This window comes from Liolophura sinensis, chromosome 13 (genome assembly GCF_032854445.1).
Source record: "Liolophura sinensis isolate JHLJ2023 chromosome 13, CUHK_Ljap_v2, whole genome shotgun sequence".
In the NCBI taxonomy this organism is placed as follows: Eukaryota; Metazoa; Mollusca; class Polyplacophora; order Chitonida; family Chitonidae; genus Liolophura; species Liolophura sinensis.
This window is the reverse complement of record NC_088307.1, coordinates 9,806,308-9,819,295: the sequence shown is the minus strand read 5'-3', so window position 1 is coordinate 9,819,295 and position 12,988 is coordinate 9,806,308.

The window sequence follows — 12,988 nt, the reverse complement described above, 5'->3', positions numbered from 1 at the left end:
GGAGAATTCCAGGAAAGTCAACGAGATAAACCGTAGTAATTGTTCCTATCTGCGTTTTTAACGGATTTTTTTATCTCTGTGATTTATATATATGTGTACAAATATATTAATCTCGCCAGCAGTTCTGAGGTTGTACACAGAAGATCAAGGAGGTGATGTGTCGACCGAGGCACTACTTGTTGGATATGTCGTTATCTTAGTAACTGCAGGGACTCGCCTGGAGATAAAATCCCTTTTAGTCTTAATCTAATCATTTTGCTCTTTTACAAAAGAGCACGCGCTGTGCAAAAGATTGGTCACGTGGTGGCACAAAAAGGTGCGAGAATTGGCGAGGTTTCTTGCCATGGGGCGGATTATGGCATCTCGTGACGGGAGCTGTTTGTAGAGATAGGAAGACTAAATGTGGCTCGCTGTGAATGAGGAAACAATTCAACCATTACGCGTTTTCCGCCCCCCTTTTTTCTTTTTTTGCTCTTAAAAGAGGTATGCCATACGACACACCATGACACAGCCAGTAGCAAAGTCTAGAATAGTGAGGTGGCATCGAGTAACCTTCTCCAACAAATATAGGTCGAGTAAACTCAATTTTTCAAACAATAGTGAAGGAATTGCGGGAATGGTGTTTCGAGCGGTGAAATGCTTCACCGATAGAGTGCCGACGTTGTGAAGGTTGTCGGAATGGGTGGAGTGGGAGGAGGGAGGGGGTGTCAACAAATAGTGATGGATGGGTTGGGAGTGGACAATAATGTAGAGATGATAAATGAACTTACCAAGCTGAAACATTTGCATATGACAAAATATAACATTGTAATTCTTTTTGATTCAAATCCCATCTTGCCTTCGCCTTTTTTGCATTTTTATATTTTAAATCTCTGCTGCCGTAATATAAGTGAAAAATTCCAAAATATGGCGTTAACTCCAACTAATCAATTAACTAGTCGTTTTATACGACGGCGCATTCATGGTTACCACAGTTTTGCGACGAGATGAGGTTCAGAAGCCGTTTATGCAAAGCCTGAAGGTAGGGCCGGTGGGTGGGCTGAGGAGTCACCACACCTCATCCAGCTAGTAACTTCCGGATCGAAAGCCGCAGCCGTGCCGGAGGAAAATATGCCCCATAAACTGGTGATAGCATCTACTCCCTGTTACAGCTGATGACTGAAGCTCGTGCGTTTATTGTATTCCCGTGGTTACAGCCTCTAGCGATGTCTATGATGGACAAGGGTGACGAAATCAGCAGTCAATGGCCAACACCTAATTTTCATTAGGAACTGTGCTAGTTACACTAATGGTATTTATTTATGAACATATATACCTGTCTTAAATCTTTAATTGTATTAGATTGTTTCTTACTGTTGTCATATGGCTGTGTAGTCTTACAGTAATGGACATGGTTTTACCCAGGGCCTCCGTGGCCGAGATGGTTAGCGCGTCAGCGCGATGCAATAACCCGACATAGGAGCCTCTCACCAATGCGGTCGCTGTGAGTTCAAGTCCAGCTCATACTCGCTTCCTCTATGGCCGTACGTGGGAAGGCTATTCAGCAACCTGAGGATTTCAGGTCAAGGGTTTCCCCCGTGCTGTGGACGATTTTGGACGGCTCTGTTCGGTCCCCCACCCTCCCACAGAATGCTGGCCGCCGTCGTATAAGTCAAATATTTGCGAGTACGGCGTAAAACACTAATCAAATAAATAAATGGTTTACCGTTGGTTTTAAATTTCCGTTCAGTATACACAACAAATAGTATAGAAATATATACACCCAAGAAGACTAAACCTCCATTTTGGTAATCAAAATTTCGACATTATAGTTTTACATCATTGTAAAAAAAATACCCAGTAACATAAAGAACTGTTGCTTATCCTCTAATCAAATCACAACAAATCAAATGAATCAAAAAAGAGTTCTTGCTTCGCATGATTCCGTTAATGATTGAAGACCTTTCCCGTCGGAATTTAGCATATGCATACTTCATGATACATTGCAGTAAGGGGAACATTTATCAAACATGCGCTCATTCTAAACGCTTACCTCAATTATCTTTATTTCTGAAGTTTGGCTGTAGGATTTGTTCATTGAAGCTTTTCCAGAGAGCTACTTCCAGTGGACTACTTTTACAACCTAAGTTTTGATTGGATATCTCCAAGCCAATCCGATAAGCGTCTGGAGTTCAAACAGTGTGCACTAAGCTTGAATTTCTCAACTCCATTGTAAGTAAAAATACACTGTCATATTTTTTTAATATTGTCCAAATGGTGAAAACGATGGTTATTAAAGATTTGTATAATATGAGCCAGTACAATAGGTAACAAATTGTGCAGCATTTGAGAAAAAAATGATTGCGAAATTCTCACATGACATATACTTATATTCGTGTCGCTTTTAGACAGGTACTTCACAAATTCATAAATTTGCCTTTTCTTTTATGAATTTTGACAATGACATAAAAAAGCTGGGTTTACGCCCTCACACATGTATAGATATTTAAAAAAATACAAAAAATGCTTTAAACATGAAATATTATAAATGAAGAAAATTATAACATTGTGAGTGTCTAAAGGTGTTTTTCATGCAGTGCTTTGTTAATAGGAGCGTTAATTATGTCTCATATACCTTTTCATATCGTCGCTATTCATCAGTCTGCTCTTGTCGTCACAAGCGTGGGAAATATGAAGTTCTTGTTTATACATAAATAATAATCATGTCACGAAGAAGGTGACATTGGATGCTTTCTTTGGAGATCTGATATAGGCTTCCTCGAAGATTCACCGGTAATTAGAAAATGCACAGAAGTCGCACTCGATATGATCTCATTAGCGAGAGTTCGAATCCAGCCACCGGTAATAATTTAGTCAGTAAAGATGTCGAATTTAACGTCTGCTAAATTTCAAAATGACTTGATAATACCATGAACAACGGCACTCAGTGATGTGGGTCGTGGGTTCGAATCTAGCCTCCGCATAATCATAAAATGGCATTCAGTAGAGCGTACAACGCATATGAACGAAACAAAGGATGCTAAGCATAAATCTATGAATAGATTTAGAATGAAAGGAAAACATTATGTACATTGAAGCAAAATTCGTTTTTGTCTTCTCCACGATTCTCGGAACTAAAAGGTATACATGCTAAAGATCCTCCAAAGCTCGTCTGTATTCTGAAGCTCTAGCGATCCCAAACCAACATTGCATATCTGAAATGTTGCATCGTTTCTCGTGTAAAATAAAAATAATATCGTTACATAATTAATGTTTTCATTGAAGCTTAGTTTGATATCGTTTTTTGTGGGTGTCTTTTTCTGTGGCGTTTTAACGCGCTGGAGGCGGGTAGGTTATCAACTCAATAAGTAGAGAGCACGGTGTCTGGTACCGCTCGATACGCATCGATGCCCATTGTGGTTTATACGTATATATGTACATATGTATATATGCTTTAACATTTAATCTACCTACTCATTCAGCATAGACTTAATTTTTTTCTCCTCTCGGTTATATAGCGGTCCGCACCACTCAACAAACTTCAGATTTGAAAAGCAGTGCTTCCTACAACATCAGACTGTGACACAGTGTGATCCTTTAGTTTTACCGTAGATCAAGAGAGCTGTTCGCAAACAATTCCCACCGAAATTGGACTATATATGGTGGCCCATTAAGGAGGTTCACGCATTTTTAACTTATTTATTATTTATACACAGTACGGGTCGTGGGATGGACATGATGAAGTTACTGTTCCTCTTCGTCTGTACGGTAAGTTCGACTTTTTATTGAACCGGTACCCTATAAATAGGTTTCTGTATCGTCTCTGACGATGTTTTAAACCATGATGCACATTTGTTTATCTTAATATATACACTAATTCAGAATTAGTTTTTTAAAATCATTCTCAAACAGACAGGAATTGTTAAATAGGAGTCATGATAACTGAACAGTAACACAAGCTTAGAGACATCATTTGGTGAAATTTACAAATGTAAATGAGGTTGTCAATAACTTATCGTAATAATCAGGCATTAAACATAAGACATACATTGATCAAAGGACATTAATATGCTCTAAAATAATAATCTGACTTTCACTACCTTATTTAACTGGTTTATTTCAGGGCTTCATCTTTAAGTTGTATCTTCAGCAATCAAAAAACCCTTATATATATAATGTAGGCTAGGATGGAACTTGCTGAAACGCAAAAACTGTTATGGTTATAACAATGCAGAAAATGGGTACATCATGAAGTGCAAGAAACAGAATATGCAAATTCAACATTTGAATGTAACCACTATTTAAATCTTTAGACATCCTTGCTACAACACATTTCCAAAACCTTGACAACTGTTCAATAGCTAGAGATCAACAGCTGTGTGATTTCTTCTTTACTAGCAGTTCACACTTTCCATTCAACTTTATTATGTTACAGCTAGACTCTGTATCCATGTGTATATTGACGAACAAAGAGTAAGAGTAACGGAAAGAGTACTACGTTGGACTTCTGCATGCCAGGCTCCGGGATCAAGAAGCGATTTTAGACTTCAGTCAAAATTTCAAATCATTTTAAATTTGTTATTTCTTATGTAACAAGGTCAAAATATTGCTTGACTATGTAAATTCTAGGTAAGTTTATTGTACGACAATTTTCAGTCAATTTAAAGATTAAAATTTAGACTTGATCCTAAGATTGCTTCTTGATCCCCGGAGCCAGGTGCTTCCGAAGCACTAGCATGATGAGAGACACAAGGATACTTAGCCTGTATTCGTGGTGTTTATAAGTTTAACGTCGTTTCAAAAACACCCATTCCTTTCACCTTAAATGGGTATACTTTTGGACCTACTGCAGTTGATAAACTATATAAACTAAATAAATAAACACATTAATAAATTAACCCCATACTCGGTGTATAAAGCATGAAGTAACCTACAGCCAGGAGTGTTCTTCATGGATACATTTGAATCTTCTAATGTAAAAAGTAAAAGTATGTGTCATTTTCTTAGACCAAAGTGTTCTCACTTGACATTCCCATAAAACAGAAGATTTCTCTCTCAAAGTTACCGTCGCATTGCAATCTGTGTCGTACCAAAACACGACTTACTCCCAAATGTGGGAAAGACGACAGCAAGTGGTTTCAGGCTAGGGCTATGATTTACTCTTTCTTGATCCATTCTAATTTTGCACACTGTTTGGTTGGAACCATGTATGTTAACTACAGATCGGTAATGGTAAGACCTAAAACATAAAACAAAACTACTGGGTCATTTATAGACAGTTTTTGGCGTCATGGCTTCGTTCGTTCCGCTTGAGAACATCGGAAGTATCGCCAAGTCAACGTGCATTGCCTACTTATGGCCTCGTGATTCATGTCTGTTGTGCCACTGAAAAAGTTCACTGTAATCTCCTCTGGCGGACGTACCTCGAGTTATGATTTTTTTCTGATCTTTTTCTAGTGTCAGCATTCCCTCACGAATCTATCAACCGGTCAGATAATAAGGGTCAAATCAACCAATCGAAACATTGATTCATCGATTAAACTGACCTCATCTGACATCTTCATCAAACTCATTCAGTCTTGATAAGCTTAAAACGGGATTCGTCTCGGAGGGGATTTATGTATCTCTTTTAGCTTATCTTCTAAATCAGTGAGATTACCTCCTTATCGTGAAATAGTATCTCTTATCTCCCGTTAACTTGTTCATAAGTTCACCAAAACAACTACATCCAAAATTATTTGTACACGTTGTAATCGTTCAAAAAAAAAGATGGGTGAACATAAAAAAAAATTATTTAATCAATCAACCAGTCATTTGGTCCAACTCGCTTCAAGACTTCATGTTTTCTCATGCATTGTATTATTTGTTCTAAAAGGAAAATAAAAAACAAACAGAAATATGCAAGAAATGTTAAACATATGAAATGTTGCTGACACCCGCTGAAAGGAAGATTTCACTTCATCCAATCCTATACGCAGACGAGACATTACCACAAGGCGATTGGCTGACACAGTTTTTCGTCAGCTACTGACGGCAAAAAAAATCTCGCTTGGTCCAAGATCTAAGGAGGATGTCTACAAAAGAGTGTTTTTTTTTTGTTTTTTTTTTGTTTGTTTTTTTTTTCCCCTCTAATGCTTTATCTATATTTTTGGATTTTCAGCAAAATTTTTCTACGAATAGAAATTAATTAATTATTTTCTCCACACAACAGGATCCTCATCTTCAACATACCAATCAAGATTTTTTTATTGAAGGACAGTTATTCGTCCTTTACAATACAGGGAAAACATCGATTTTTTTTGGCATCTTTGTCGTTTTACTCTGAAGGGCATTGTCTTTTTCAATTACAGCATACTACACCACCATTTCTTAATAAAAAAAAACGTTTCTTTTTAGAAATTAATGGCATTAAGTTTATGACTTTATGGAAATAATTTTATTATTTCAGATTGGGCTATTCTACTGTATCCAATCTCAAGACCTTCCATGCCGGGTAAGTAAAGGCTGTTTATGCATCTCATGCACCGCCAACCACTCCAACCACCACACACGCTAATCCCCCACCACACCCCCCCTCCCCAAGTCCAACCACTCCAACCACCACACACCCTATCCCCCCACCCCCACCCCCCCTCCCCAAGTCCAACCACTCCAACCACCACACACCCTATCCCCCCACCCCCACACCCCCCTCCCCAAGTCCAACCACTCCAACCACCACACACCCTATCCCCCCACCCCCACACCCCCCTCCCCAAGTCCAACCACTCCAACCACCACACACCCTATCCCCCCACCCCCACACCCCCCTCCCCAAGTCCAACCACTCCAACTACCACACACCCTATCCCCCCACCCCCACACCCCCCTCCCCAAGTCCAACCACTCCAACCACCACACACCCTATCCCCCCACCCCCACACCCCCCTCCCCAAGTCCAACCACTCCAACCACCACACACCCTATCCCCCCACCCCCCAAGTCCAACCACTCCAACCACGACACACCCTATCCCCCAACCACCACACACCCTATCCCCCAACCCCCACACACCCTATCCCCCACCCCCACAAACCCCCAAGTCCAACCACTCCAACCACCACACAATCCTCCCTCCCAATTCGAAAATGATCGCGATTATTTACCCAGAGACGTCGAAAAGTTGCTTGTAGCCTGCAAAATACATTTTTGTTGCATTCTCTCTGTACACTATGTACTCAATCTGTCCTAATGTTCCTAATGTCTATTATGCTCGCACTCCTTACAGCGCACTTGACGCTCTCTACCCTCACTTTACATCATTTCCAAAACTAGACAAGCTTGACCTTTGGAGCATTGCGACGCACTTTGGTTTGTGCAGGCTTAGCCTCCCCATTGGTGTCCTCGCATGCAATATTAAAATTGCTATACGTGACGTTTAGAATCATGACGTGCATACTTTAGATGAAAAGAATGCGTCTGTATAAAGTATTATTAGAAACAAAGGTCGAGACAGAGTTTTGTGTTTCCTGATATCACTTCTATGTCATCACCCTGACACCATTGTTCAAAATTTCTGTACAAACTTCGCTAGTGGTGACAGTGACGAAAAGCGAACGTATTGAAAGCAACGCATGCGCTGTATGGAGTATGATGACTGCAAAGATCAACTGGCATGCCCCTGCGCATACATGCAAGCTTAAATACACGTATTTTAAAATACGAGTAAGGTACACGTAAAATCCGCCCTTGCAGTTCGCTGATTTACTAATTTTCGCGCAGTTTTATCGATTTCTGAAACTATCCAGTAAATATCAGTATTTATCAATATAGATTCTTTCTTTGTCGTCACCTTCGGGAGCGGTAGATCCAGGATCAATCCCGAGTCGAGTCACACCTAAGACTTTAAAAGGGAAGTTGTAACTTCCTCGCTTGGCGTTCAGCATGAATGGGATAGTGCAACGACTGGTTGACCTGTATCAGTGTAATGGCTCGTGCGGGGCGGCTTACTTGCCTTCGGTAAGTCGTCTCAGTGAAGCAGTACTAGATAAAAGAGCGGTGGAAATCTGTCCTGCAACAAGGAGGCACATCACATACACCCAAAGGATTCCTTTGTCGTTATATGACTGAAAAATTGTTGAGCACGACGTTAAACCCCAAGTACTCAATCACTCACTCTTTCTCAGTCTGCGGATGCTCGTGGGTTTTCGCGGTCGTATAAGTGAAATATTGTTGAGTACATCGTAAAACACCAATCAAATAAATAGATAAATAAGTAAATGTTTCTCAATCTTTATCCATGTGATTATATAATTATGTATGGTATGTATTAATTTATGCCGAACATTAAGAAGGAACTGTCTGATGGTTGCACGTGCCTAAGCCAGCCATTAATAAAGATGCTTTGTTTATTCTGTTTTTATTTGTTTGTTTCTTCGTTTGATTTCTCTCTTCTATACTTGATAACGATCAAGTTTCCCTTTCCCTTCCCGCTTCGCAACGTCAGCTGTTTCTTCATGAATCCCTTAATCAGCGTTGCTATTTGAACAAAGACGCTGACAGCCACTCTTCTTGTTTGTTTTTTTTTTATTTTGTTTTTTGTTTTTTTTTTTGTTTTGTTTGCCTTCAATTTTCAGTGTCTCTGCTTTGATTTGTGTTTTCCTGTTGCCCCGGGATATGGAGAGGTGGGGGATGGGGTAGAGTAGGTTAAATAGTCATCATATATCATTCCAAATTCTGGCACGTGTCGCTGTTATCACGGCTCAATGCGGCTCATAATGAGCATGGGATAAATACGGTCACGTGCAAGTTACCAGTCAGGCTTCAGTGAGCAGGAAAAAAAATGATACACTCAGAAAGTAGCTCCTCCAGGTACGACTGTGAGCGAGTTTCTGTGAAAAGGAGTGGACGTTAGGTTTTTGTGTTTTTCTTTTTTTTTTTCCCTCTTTTGGGTTTTTTTTTTTGTTTTTTTTTTTTGGTCGTGATTTACTACTAATCACAGATGTCCTATTTCTCAGTCCTATAATACAAACAAAATCCGGATAAATTCATGGTATCCTTTGATCCGGGTCCAAGCTGGCTTGAACATTGTTGTCTTACAATAAATGAGTACTACGTCATCAGTTTGCTCACTAAATGTCATCGCAAAGGCAATGATGAACAACAGACTAAACAGTTTGCACCCGAATTACCTTATAGATGGGAAAGGTAGCACATTGAATTAGAAAATAGAAATCTAGGCGGTTGGTAAGCAGCCTTCAAGCGTAGACGGATACAAAGGTGCGCATGCGCAACCCAGGGCGAAAAAGGAATAAAGACATTTGCCTTTTTACGCAAAAATGACACTTCTGAAATAGTTTGCTGATTTATCAGTAACGTTACGTCGATTTCTAATCTCCTAAGGTCAAGACAGCTTTTGTTTCCTGTTTGAATGTTTGAGGTATGATTATACCCGTTGACGATAAGCTATGTGTACAACCAAAATGTCTCCACCATTTTGATTTTACCACTACATATACTCGTATATAACCAAGAGTGACTCTTGGTCACGTGTAACTGTCATGGTCTTTTCACTATATGCTGTCAGTGGAGGTTACCCCAGATGGAATTTGCGCGTTTAGGGGACGTCCCCCATTACACGGATTTTGAAGGGCAAATGATCGACAAATTAATGCAACCGCTTTATTACCTATACGGTCCTACATGCAAATACAAATAACGAAACTCGAAGTCTCAGTCAGCCGAACGCCCCCAAATAACCGTTTACGAACTTGCTGGTTTGGCCCCGACTTTCTGGCTAGTTTTGTTTTGTTTGTTTTTATTTCTGGTAAAAGTTGAAGATCGGTGGTTTACTTTGTGATTTTCTCCACCTATAAACCTGATTGACGTTACATAAGTGAAAAAATTTTGAGCACGGCGTTGCAAACCAATGAAATAAATAAATAAGTAAGACAATACATATGGTAACTTACGTGATTATTATGTCTACTTTTCTCCCCACAGAGAAACTGTTCACGCGGGCTGACCTGCCGCGTCTACCACCTTCGCTGTAACAATCCGCCATGTCGCTCTTTTGAGCTTTGCATCAGTAAGTCATCAATTATCTTCATGTGCATTCCTCTGTTCTTTACATTCCCAATATGTCCGTAAGTGGGAAGGTCTGGCAGCAACCTGCGGATGGTCGTGGGTTTCCCCCGGGCTCTGCCCGGTTTCCACCCACCATAATGCTGGCCGCCGTCGTATAAGTGAAATATTCTTGAGTACGACATAAAACACCAATCAAATAAATAAATCAATAAATAAACCCAATATGTCTGGAGAAGAGTTTAAAATTGCGAATACTTAAGTACAGTGGTGATAACAGAATTCGATCAGTTAATCAATCAACCAATAAATCAATTAATGATCCAAAAAAAAGGATGATTGAATGAATCAATCAATCGATCAACCCGTCTATTAATCAATCAATCAAAAGTAATCACCGTGTAATCTATATATAGATACATGTGCAACTGTGTGTCCACACAATCAATCTGCCAATCAATCAACCAATCATTCATTCTATTAATTAACCAATCAAAAATCAAGATTGTGTGCCCTCGGAAGACATATGCCAGTATCATCCGATCTCAGAGAACATAACGGTGATCTCGTTGAACATCATTCCTAACTAAGAAGCAGATCGGGTGAGAACTCAATCCCACCCTTGGGCACAGAGTTTGTAGCTTCACAAGCTGCTCGCCTTTCGTGTAGCGAATCTGGCGACAATAATACTTCTATGCTCTCCATACTGAACAAATCCGTAGGCCTACATCATACATACGTGGAAATGTTCGACCGTTAACTTGTCGGACACTTTTGTGAAGAGTGAATGATTTACTCAGCAGATCTCCGAAAATCAAGAGAACAGCTTTAAAGATCAATCAAATAAAAAAAAATCAACAACTTATTGGAATCACATTCTGTAAAGCTTAGCATACACTAGAGGTGATAACCGCGGGAGTTGAAGATTCACAGCTATACAAGTAACGACTGGAGACCAAATACAACTGAATCCTGTCGTAATTTGGCATGCACGAGCCCACAGGACCCGAAACAACAATCGAATTGGGTCTTAAGCTCTCGTATATACCGAACTTAAGGAATATTCTCATTTTGAAATCCATCTTACTGTCAGAAAAACCAAAATGTTGAAAAACCAAAATGTTATATATCCCTTAAGAATTTATTTTTTATTTGATTGGTGTTTTACGCCCTATTCACGAATATTCACTTATACGACGGTGGCAAGCATTATGGTGGGAGCAAATCGGACAGAGCCGGGGAAAACCCATGCCCAACCGTAGGTTGCCGACGGAACTTCCCACGAGGAAGCCAGCATGAGCCCTTAAGAATCGATATTTAAATTGATTAGCGGGCAATGACTAACATCAATTATTTGTAAACTTTTCCTGTACCCTCCTTGCATGAGTAAATCCGATGTTGTTTGTAGGGGCGTCACGCACCGTGAACAGAGTGGCCACGCAAAGAGCCACAACAACAAGAGCCACAACAACAAGAGCCACAACAACAAGAGCAACAACAACAAGAGCAACAACGACCACAACAACAACGACCACAACAACAACGACTCCAGCTCCTCCGCGATCGAATCGGAACCAACAGGTGAGTCGATTTATTTATTTATTTACATGTACAAGTGTAGTTATGTATTTATTCATTTATTTATTGGTGTATAACACTTTAACAAAAAGTATTTCACTGGCATGACGAAACAGAAGAGAATAATAGGCCTAAACACTACATTTACTTATTTATTTGATTATTGCTTAACGCCATGTATAAAAGACTAGAGCATAGCTCAATAAAAGCAGAGCGGCGACGACATATATCTTTGGCAAATGCCACACGCTATCAATGAAACCCGGCCTCTTTCTCAAACTACTTCCTCCAGGGTTTTGACGTACTGCTGCAACCGAAGCAGTGAATCAGTATCTATGTTTAACTGATTTAAATTCATCATTGTTTAGTCTCATGCACCCATTCAGCGCGAATTTTGTTGGTGTTATTGTTGTTGCTGTTTTCATGAAAATTCAGAGGCTCTCTTATAGATAAACGTACAACTTGTATACGAAATTGTAAAATGGTTCATTGCTCCTTCAAATCTGAAAATCTGATTATCTAGGTTATTTTTTTGACAAAATTAAGACAGCAGGCATAGCTCAATATATAAAAATCGCGAGAAGGTTGGTATTGTTAAACTGAGTCACTTTTTTGGATGCGAAACGTTGATTACCAGTTTTCCTTCAGTAAGGTCGCTAATGTTAAACAATACGTTAAATCCATGACCATTTGCAAACGCGACACAATGGCATACACTCTTTAGAGTGAAAACTGATCTCCAATGGCATTAGGCTGGCGTACTGATCATATTCGCTTCTCGTCACTCTGTGACTAAATATGTGTATATGTTCTTAGAGTGATGACAGAAAAAGAGTATATTATTACATAATAATATAAATGAATAAAATTATTAAGACGTACAGCACAGAGAGTAAAACTAGAGTAGTGACCACAGTGTGATATAGCTGGCAAATGGTCACACGTAACCAGTGAAATACGGTCTCATGTCAGTTTACCTCAGTCAGGGTTCTGTTATAAGAATTCATTTAAATGCATAAATAGTCGCAATGTACACGCCCCTAGCACCATGGCTTAAACAGAAATAGGTAAAAAAAAATTGAAAGTATGTTAATTGCAATTTATTAGACGTCACTTGTCTAATAAATTGCACTACTACGTTATATGCTTTGTTACGTCTTCCCAAAAGAATACTGTTGTTCATAATTGTTCATGGAGGGGCCTTCCTGGCTCTCCGGCCGTACATGGGAAGGTCAGCCAGCAGCCTGTGGATGGTCGTGGGTTCCCCCAGGCTCTGGCCGGTTTCCTCCCACCATAATGCTGGCCGCCGTCGTATAAGTGAAGTATAAGTGAGTACGGCGTAAAACACCAATCAAATAAATAAATAAAT